Raw genomic sequence first — 10,615 nt, 5'->3', positions numbered from 1 at the left:
CCCCCCCGGATGGGCCCTCCTCTGTGAGTGACAGGGGGCAGCGCCCCAACCCCGATTGGCCCTGCTCTGTGCGTGACAGGGCGTGGCGCCCCAACCTCCCCATCGACCCTGCCTTGAGTGTGACAGGGGGTGGTGCCCCAACCCCCCAATCAGCCCTACCCTGAGCGTGACTGAGGGTGGCTTCACAACCTCGCAATCGCCCTGCTCTGTGCCTGACAGGGGGCGATGCCCCAAATCCCCAATCAGCCCTGCTCTGAGCCCGACCAGGGGCTGCACCTAGGGATTGGGCCTGCCCTCTGCCACCTGGGAGCAGGCCTAAGCCAGCAGGTCATTTTAGTTTTAAGGGGAGAGAGATTATTTTTATTTTCTTGGGTCACATGTGGAAGCATTTTCATTCTTTATACACATTATTGTTCCATTGCAATGTTTCTCTCTGGTCTTGTGAGCATGACCACGTCAGCATAGAGAGAATAGGTAGTGAAATCAAGGACTCGCATAAGCACATATCAACTCTGCACAAATGCAGAGGCTAGGACTTGTAGTTCATTCATTGATAATTCCCTTGTACTTTGTTTAAACCACTAAGCCACATAAGTAACATACTCTTTATCTTCCTTTAAAGTCACCCATGTTCAGCTAGATGGAATCAAAACATTTTACTGTTGGATGGGGCCACTTCCTCTTTGTAAAGATGAGGAGACAGAGGCCTAAGAAGATTAAGCAACATATCCGTGGATAATTAGGGATTAGGATGGATATATACTGATATTGAAGCAAATGCCTCTTGCTTCTTTTCTTTTATATTAAAAAAATACAGATACTAAGACTCTTTGTACAATAATATTTTTTAAAAAACACACAATAGAAAATACATATGCCATTGAAAAAGAACTGAAGCAAAGGTGGGAAGTAAAGAATATGCCAATTCTGAGAGGTTAGAAGCAATATGTTTTAATTTCTCATGATCCAGAGAGCCTAAAACAATACTATGTTCATCATGGGCTACTTAATCAAAGCACACTTTCTAATTTACCAGTTGAATATCTACTACATGGTCATTCTCTTGATGGGCAATATATGGCTTTTTCATTTTTCAATTTCCCATAGGTTAACATGATTGACACTCAGTATAGATTTATAATAAATTGAGCAAATATTCAGTGTCATATTTTCAGAAAGCATTACTTGTATTTTTATGGTGACTTTGTATTTTCATTCTGGCATCATGTGCAATTTTGTCTGTTTGTATGTCTGTGTAAAATAACTGTTTACTCTCTCCATAGGTATACTCCGTTTCAACACCTGTGCAATTAGAAAATGAAAACTAGTCCCCAACGCCACAAGGGCTAAATGACAAATGCAGAACTACTGTGAAAGAATTTTGCTCTTCAGATTGTAATGTCATAGCACTTCAGCGAGGGAAGAAGAAATGAGAATCTGATATTCTTTATGCTTAGATATCAGAATCTGTGGTTATTCCTGGTTCCTTTTCTATTGAAAAAATAGGGTAAAATCTAACTAAAGTAACTTTGGTGCTATTCAATATTTATTAATGGGGAAAGAATATAACTGCAGCAATCTATAGTATTATGGATTGATTACTGGTTCAAATGACAGAGTCCTACAGTGAAACCCATAATTTCACATTACATTCTGTAAGAGATGATGGCAGTTCTTCACATATAATGGCATTGCTAGCCCGGAATCTTGTTACCACTCCTAGTTTGAGAGGTTCTGCTTATCCTCACTCATTCTTATTTTGAATCAGGAAGACACCCTCCCCCAAAGGTTTATTGGCCTTTATTCTTCACACATGAGATTTTGGTCAATTAGAAACTGAGTAGAACATTTAAGAGTTTAAGTAGAAAGGTAAAATTGGAATGAATCTTTAAAAAATTAAAGCAACGTGCTGTGATTTGACTTGCATTTAGCTCTTTGTAGCTATTTCTAGTCACTGACTCTATGGAAAGTAGCTTCAGAGTTACTTGCTTGTTACTGGGCAACCATTTATTCCAATTATAACTGAAATGTCCCTAGTAGACAGTTACTGGTAGATAAAAACAGATTTTAAAATATGAACTATTAAATCCATAGTATTATCTCTTGTTGTATGAGACAGAAATTATTCTAACAATTGACACTTTCTAATGTTCCAAGGTCTTTTTAGACATTTAAAGCGATCTGGGAGCATTGGTGAGGACTCAGGGGAGGAGAGCACAGTGCAGAGCTGTTAAGTGTAAAAATGACACAATTAGAATAGCTACAGAGTCTAGCAGTCAGATTTTACCAGTGTATGGAATGCCACATTCTCGATCAGATGCAAATGGCATCCAATCTTCCCACATTCACAGGAGGCTTTTTCTTCAGAAAACATTGCTAATGGACAATTGGTAACTGCATTTTTTTTATGCTCTCCCATTACATTTTTAATTATCTATTAAAAAGCAACACCTAACTATCATAGTTTATAAACACTGGAGAACAACAGAATATATCCCTTGACATTTTATGTGTTTTTAAAGGGGAGGGGGGGAGAGAGAGGGAGAAAGAGAGAGAGAGAGAGAGAGAGAGAGAGAGAGAGAGAGAGAGAGAAAGAGAGAATCTTTGTTCCCAAGGTTCATTTCTTAAATCTATTTTTATTTATTTAAGAGGAGAAGGGAGAGGGAGAGAGAGATTGAAACATCAATGCTGAGAGAGAATCATTGATCAGCTGCCTCCTACTGGGAACTGAGCCTGAAACCCAGGCATGTGCCTTGACCGGGAATCTAATTGTGACCTGGTGCATAAGTCTACATTGGCCAGGCTGTTCCTAAGATTCTTGACACAAATCCGAGCAAACTTATTGACAAGTCTAAATCTTTCCATGTGTCTACTAGCTTATGAAGCTAGAATCTGGGTAATCTCAAAAAAAGTTTGCCACATGGATATATTCTCAAATGACATGTTTGGTTTGCAAGAAAGAGAAGACTCCTGTTTTCTTCTTTATAATATTATAATGCAGTCGAAAATTCACTGACCATAGTTGCAAATTGACATCAACAAAATTTACATGCACAAAAGGAATAGATGGTAAGAGATTTAACCCGCTGAACTTTATCTCATCGTCAACAGTCATGCATTTTGAAGTGTTTCTTAAATGGCTTGATCAGCTTTAACAGTAGTAAAAATAGCTAGTTTCTGAAAATTTACACCATCTAGCTTCAGTTTCTCCTCATAACAGAACAACAGGCACGAACTCTGTCAGTACCGGTGCCAAGCAGAGTGTACAGAAATACTTGTTGGATTTAATTGGGCTGAATTAAAATTAGTCCTTTTAAAGAATAAAGTTAGTATCTCAAGTTCAAAGTCCCTAATGATCTAGGTTCTCCACAGTTGACTGTCTAATCAACTCCCGGCTTGTTCCAGATGAAAGGTATTAAAATACCTTTACTCAGCGCTCACTTTAGTCTGTTTCATTATCTGTACTCAGGAAGTCTTGGACAATACAGTGTAACTTAAAAAAAGTTCCATCATTACACTTCCTGTTTGATAAGTAAACAACAAAACAGTTACGGTCTCTCACACACCTATTAAAACCCATAACACCCCTGCAAGGAAGTAACTTGGACAACTCAAGAATTCTCCCTGACAGGTCACTGAAACGACAATCCTAAAAGATCAACAAATTGCCACAGCGTGACAATCTTAGCCCTGTTGCAACTGGGCAGCTAGTCAATTCGCAGAGAGAAGCATCATCAGGGGACACAGGAATGCTGTTATCACCCATTATAAGTATGACGCGAAGGTCACATATCAGGCAATTACACCTTTTCATTACATGCTAACCCCTCACGGCAGGGAAGCCACGCTTCTGACTGCATTAGACAGACAAAGCCTTCAGCTCTTTTAAAAAAATAAAAAGCAAAAAGCAAAAGAGAAGATTTTTAAAAATTAAATTCGTTTTCTTACCAGCACGTTGCAGCACCAACTCGCTCACAGGAATGTTGCCTTTACAGGTTTCTCTTTTAATTATCCTGGAAGCAGGGGTGGGGGGAAAGTAAAGAAGAAGAAGCAGGGTGGTTAAATTAGCGTGCTGGAATCTTTTCAGTTTGTCGCAGAGTAGAAAAATAAAAAAGGGGGAAAAAGGCTCAGTAATTTAAATTTGCTCTCAGTTCAGTCTGCATCGTTGGGTCCCGCCCCTTCTTCCTGCTGGGTTCCACTACCTGCAAGCCTGGAATTGACAGCTACTGTGCAAACAAAAAAAGGCAACAAGCATGCTGGGACCATTCTGTCTGCAGCTTGGGTCTCACTTGTCCTGAAAACTAAAAATCATCAGTGGAAAGGTATTCTACATTTTCTATTTGAAGCATCTGCATGTAATTCCCTTCCATTTTAATTGATTCACCACAGCTCGTGGTAATGGGGTCTGATTAGTGGTTGGGTGCTTTTCCTTTTGTTTTTGTCTTTTTCTAAAGCTGAATAATAATTATAGTTATTATTATTATTGTATTTTTGCTATTGTTCCCTGCTTACTGCTGTCCTTTGCATTCCTTACTGTCCTGTCCTCTCTTCCGAAACACATTCTCTCCTGACTTTTCCTTTAATTCATAAACATTGAAATTTCCAGGAATGATGGGGACGTCAATATTATCAGGGCTTTTACTTCTCCTTTGATATCTCTTTTTTGAGCATGTAGTGTTGAGAATTACTCAAGGGATAGAGGGCCTAGAAAGAAGATTCCATAATACCAGAAACTTCCCAGAAGGATCAAATATTAATGCAAATAGCCTTTGCAACCAAATCCAAAGTGTTCATTTTCATATTTTTGATTTGGAGAAAGATCTAAAAATCATATAGATAAATGTGGTCTACTTTGCCAATTTAACTTCAGGTGAGTCCAATAGAAATCCACTGTAATTTTAGCAACAAACGTAAAACTGTTCCTTAATGTGCAGCACACCATACAGCCCACCCTTCTGTCAGAATGCAAATCGCTTACCCAGAATTTACAATGAGTTTTTTTGGTTGTTTTCTAAATGTTCATTTCAGATGAGGCTGTTATAGACTACATTGGCACTGACGTTATTTCAAGCGTGCATGTAGTATGCGCTATCTATAGGTTTGCCTCCTGATCTGAAGCACTGATTCTGTAATGGTATATAGCATTGGTTCTCCTATTAAGATTTGCATTTTTGCTAGATTATTCTAATGCTTTACCATGAGTTCCATGCTGATGGATGTTTCCTGTCACTTAGTTGGGGGGTGGGGTGATTGGCGAGTAAAAGACAAAATGCACATGGTTCTTTGCAACGGAAGAAATCATGAAAGTTACTGTTATTGACACAACAGCATTTAATCTACTTTTGTTTCTTAGTTTTTATATTTTTTAAAAAATTTTCTTATCCCCACCTCAAGCCATTTAAATGAACTTCACTATTTCTGCATAACTTGTAGAACCCTGAAAATCAAGAATGGGTATGACTTAATGGACTTTAGTGAACTTTATAAATATATTTAGAATCTCCTATTTTACAGGTTAGATCAGTGGTCGGCAAACTGTGGCTTGTGAGCCACATGCGGCTCTTTGGCCCCTTGAGTGTGGCTCTTCCACAAAATACCGACTTCTGCACATGGGCCACGAAGTTTCAATCGCACTGTATGTGCGCGCCCGCACGTGGTTTTTTGTGGAAGAGCCACACTCAAGGGGCCAAAGAGCCGCATGTGGCTCGCGAACCGCAGTTTGCTGACCACTGGGTTAGATAAATGAAACAATGTGAACTTACTGTCATATGTTACATCTGATATGCTTGACCCAATTTACCTGAGAGGAGGTGAGTTACAGCAAAGTGCCTTTTGTCATATAAGGTAACATATTCATAGGATTCAGGGGTTGGGACATGAACATTGGTGAGGGGGGGGGATTTTTTTTTCTTTTTTTAATTTTTAATTTAAGTCAGATTTTTAAAAAGAGAAATGATTAATAATATAAATTAAATATACATGATTTAGTTTCATAAATGGGTAAAAAATTAACAGAGTACCAGATCTCTATATAGTCATTGAGGACTCATCATAAAATCAAACCCACTAAAAATTGAAAGAACCACTGAAGCAAATAACAAAAAGACATATTTTTCTTGTATTAAAACCTTTATCTGGATTATTTCTTTTTCTGCAACAAATGCCTTTGCTGAACTCCCACAAACAGCTGTAGGGTAGGGTAGAAATATAAGGTAGGTCAAGTACTCAAGAAGCCGTGTTAACTTCCCAGGTAGTTAGGCAATCAACTTTAATGAAGCAGTGGTAAATTACACCAACGTACTAATTATGGTACTTTGTCACAGCATAAAATGCAATAAAACCAACTCACGCCTTGACTTGGAAAGTGTGATGTGTATATTTTTCAAAGATTTAATTGAAAAGAGATTTTATTTTCCTGAAGCATTCTGTAATTTCATGTGACATTTTCTTAATAGTTTTCTTTTAAAAAAGAGGGCCAGAAAGATATGTAGAGCTGAAAATATGTAGAAGAAAAAATTATAGAGAAGAAAAAATACATAGAGCTGAAAAAAATGATAATGGTTCTTTTAAACTGGTATCTCACTTTATAGTTACAAATTATTACGACCTGGCCTGTGGAATAGGGTTATCTCGACCTGGCCTGTGGAATAGGGTTGAAACCAGCCTTCTGACATCCCCTGAGGGTTCCCAGATTGCAAGAGGGCACAGGCCAGGCCAAGGAACCCCACTGATTCACGATTGGGGCCTGGGAGGGATGTGGGAAGTTGGCCAACCAGGAAGGGACCATAGGAGGGCTCCAGGGCATGTCCAACCCATCTTGCTCAGTCCTAATCAGCTGGACCCCAATAGAAAGTTAACCTACCAGTCAAAGTGTCTGCCACCTGGTGGTCAGTGCATATCATAGCGACTGGTCAACCAGTCGATTGTCTGCCCCCTGGTGGTCAGTGCATGCCATAGTGAGCATTTAAGCAGCCTTAGCATATCATTAGCATATTATGCTTTGATTGAACGAACAGATGACTGGACGACCAGGCACTTAACATATTAGGCTTTTATTATATAGGATGTTAATATTAAATAATTTGGTATCATTGTAACATAACACTTAAATAATATTCTCTCTATATATAAAAGCCTAAGCAACCATTAGACTGAACAACCAGAATGATTGGAATTAGTGGAATGACCAGTCAACCAGTTGCTATGGTGTTCACTGACCACTAGGGGGCAGACGCTCAACAGAGGAGCTTCCCCAGATGGTACGTTTGCTCCCACAGACAATCTTCCATGGCCAGCCAACCTCCACCAGTGCCTCCCAAAAGCCGGCAAACCTCCCATGGGCCCTCCCTGTCTCTTCCCCAATCTGGCAGGCCCTGATAGGCAGAGCCCATCCAGCAGCTGGCAGGCCCCAGCCACCCTGGCCCCAATTGAGACTTGGTGTGATGGCCCCAATAGTCCCTGATCTCCGGCCAGGCCGAGGGACCCCACCCATGCACGAATGTCATGCACCGGGCTCTAGCCTACACTAATAAAAGAGAAACATGCAAATTAACCATCACTCTGCCACACCCACAAGCCACGTCCACCAGATAATCAGGAGCAAGTATGCAAATTAACCCAACTAAGATGGCAGCAGCCACGGAGCTGGAGCGAGAAAGAGGCTTGGGTTGCCCCCGGTGATGGAGGAGCTTGGGTCACCTGGGGGCATAGCCAGTCTGAAAATGACCCTCAACCCCTCACCCAGGCTGGCCAGGCACCCCAGCGGGCTCCGCTACCCTGATCCGGGACACCCTTCAGGGCAAACCAGCCGGGCCCCACCCGTGCACCAGGCCTCTATCCTATATAATAAAAGGATAATATGCAAATTGACCGTAACATCAACTGACCACCAGGGGGCAGATGCTCAATGCACTCCCGCAAGGGGAGCTCTGCTCAGCCACAAGTCAGGCTGACGGCTGCCAGCGCAGTATTGGTTGTGGGAGCCTCTCCCGCCTACTCGGCAGTGCTAAGGATATCCGACTTAAGCTTAGGCCTGCTCCCAGCTGTTAAGTGGACATCCCCTGAGGGCTCCCAGGCTGCCAGAGGGATGTCTGACTGCCAGCTTAGGCCCAATCTCCTGGGAAATGGGCCTAAGCCAGCAGGTGGACATCTCCTGAGGGGTCCCAGACTGCGAGAGGGCACAGGCTGGGCTAAGGGAGCCCCCTAGTGCACACATTTTTTGCACCGGGCCTCTAATATATAATAAAAGGATAATATGCAAATCGACTGAACAGTGGAAGAACTGGTTGCTATGACACACACTGACAACCAGGAGACAAACGCTCAATGCAGGAATTGCCCCCTGGTGGTCAGTCTGCTCTCACAGGGGGAGCACCACTCAGCCAGAAGCCCTAAGCTGGGCTCATGGCTGGCGAGCACAGTGGCAGTGGTGGGAGCCTGTCCACGGCAGCGCTAAGGATGTCTGACTGCCAGCTTAGGCCTGAGCAATCAGACATCCCCCTGGAGTGTGAGAGGGCGCAGGCCTGGCTAGGGACCCCTCCTCTGCTGAGTGCAAGAATTTCATGCACAGGTCCTCTAGTTTTAGATACTATACAAATATGCACAGAGCAGCACATGTTGGTATATATTCTGAAAATCTGTTTTATTTTATTTAAATATTTGTATTGATTTCAGAGAGGAAGAGAAATGGAGAGAGAAATAGAAACATCAGTCATGTGAGAGAATTATTGATTGGCTTTTTTCTGCAAGCCCCCCACTGGGGATCAAGCTCACAACCCAGGCATGTGCCCTGACCAGGAATCAAACTGTGACTTCCTGGTTAATAGGTTGATGGTCAACAACTGGGCCACAACAGCTGGGCTGAAAATATCTATTTTAAATGAAGAAGAAAAAATATTTTTATGGTTCTCATTGCTAATTACAATTAGCAGAATATTAGTCTTAATCAAATAAAAAGTCCTGACACTGAATTTTAGAGAAGGAATAGTCTTTAGTAAATGTTTGTGCTCAGAGAAACTTAACATCAGCGGGGGTAATGCTAGTTGATTTTTTTTAAGTATAATACATTTTACCTTTTGTGTTATAATTGACAATGAAATATTTCTCAAACTTATTGAATATTTTTAAATTATTTTTTTTGCTTTTTGGTAAATGTCTCCCTCATTCTAAATCAACTGTGTTCAGTGTGATTTTATTATTTTGTCTTTGGGGCTGCAAAACACTGACTAATGGATGTTATATTGTGACCCTGATGTCTTAATGACTATAAAAGTCAATGAATAATGTTTTTGTTAATTTCAATAGAATTCTGAGAAAATGCTCACATTTATTCTAACACATCGCTGTCATTATTAATCCCTTTAACCTGATTAACCAGAAAAATATCTTACCACTGTCATAAAAAGGGTTTACTACTCTTCGGTTATCTTTTGAATAATATTTCCATTGTTAAATTAATTTTATTAAATTTATGAAAAAATTAATTTCAGTTTTTAAAAATACACACACAGCCCTAGCTGGTATGTCTCATGGTTGGAGCATCACCCTGTGTACCAGAAGATGTTGTGTTTGGTTCCAGGTCAAGGCACATACTTAAGTGGTAGGTTCTATACCTATAGGGCACATATGGAAGGCAGCCAATAGATTTTCTCTCTCACATAGATGTCTCTTTTTCTCTCTCTCCCTCTCTTTCTCTCCCTCCTGCTTCTTCTGCTTCTTCTTCTCTCTCTCTTTCTCTCCCTCTTTAAAATCAATAAAAAATACACACACACATAGACTTCCAGATATTAAGAGATTTTCACAATCATTTTCTTTGGGAACAAGTACATACAGGGTTGTGGACAATATAGTCTGGGTATCCTATCTAATAAAGAGGGGACTATGCTAACTGACCTCATGCTGTCACAAATATGGTGGCACCCACAGCCAATAAGGAGGGAATATGCTAATTGACTGCCACGCCCTCAAAGATGGTGGTGCCCACAGCCACAAGATGGCCAGCAGGAGAGGGCAGTTAGGGGTGACTGGGCCAGCAGGGGAGGGCAGTTCGGGGTGACCGGGCCAGCAGGGGAAGGCAGTTGGGGGTGACCAGGCTGGCAAGAGGGCATTTGGGGGTAATCGGGCTGGCAGGGGAGCAGTAAGGTGTCAATCAGGCTGGCAGGGGAGCGGTTAGGGGGTGCTCAGGCAGGCAGGCAGGTGAGAAGTTGGGAGCCAGCAGTCCCAGATTGTGAGAGGGATGTCCAACTGCCGGTTTAGGCCTGATCCCTGGGATCGGGCCTAAACCGGCAGTCGGACATCTCTCGAGGGGTCCCAGATTGGAGAGGATGCAGGCTGCCTGAGGGACCTCCCCGCCCCCCAATGCATGAATTTTGTGCACTGGGCCTCTAGTGTAAATTACAATCAGATCACCTCAGAAATTGATATTTAGCCTAGGATAGAACAAATACCAGAAGGATATTTTAAACTTCCATTGGTCATGTCTATCTTGTTGCCTGCCACATTCTCTTTTTTTTTTTAATTTAAAAATCTTTTTTCTTTTATTTATTTTTTAATTTCTTTATTGATTATTACATATGTGTCCTTATCCCCCCATTGCCCCCTCACCCCCCACTCATGA

General features: G+C 41.4%; 1 long non-coding RNA gene across 1 annotated transcript in view; it reads right to left on the bottom strand.

Annotated features, from left to right (window-relative positions):
* Window positions 1–4,193, bottom strand: part of LOC107182427 — a 21,841-nt gene extending 17,648 nt beyond the window's left edge. Inside the window, exon 1 of the long non-coding RNA XR_001513146.1 lies at window positions 3,949–4,193. This is a non-coding gene — a long non-coding RNA (uncharacterized LOC107182427). The remainder of the gene's footprint in view (window positions 1–3,948) is intronic.
* Between the last annotated feature and the right edge of the window lie 6,422 nt (window positions 4,194–10,615).

The sequence above is a fragment of the Myotis davidii genome, unplaced genomic scaffold, assembly GCF_000327345.1.
Source record: "Myotis davidii unplaced genomic scaffold, ASM32734v1 scaffold1016, whole genome shotgun sequence".
In the NCBI taxonomy this organism is placed as follows: domain Eukaryota; kingdom Metazoa; phylum Chordata; class Mammalia; order Chiroptera; family Vespertilionidae; genus Myotis; species Myotis davidii.
This window is presented reverse-complemented; position numbering and strand designations above follow the sequence as displayed.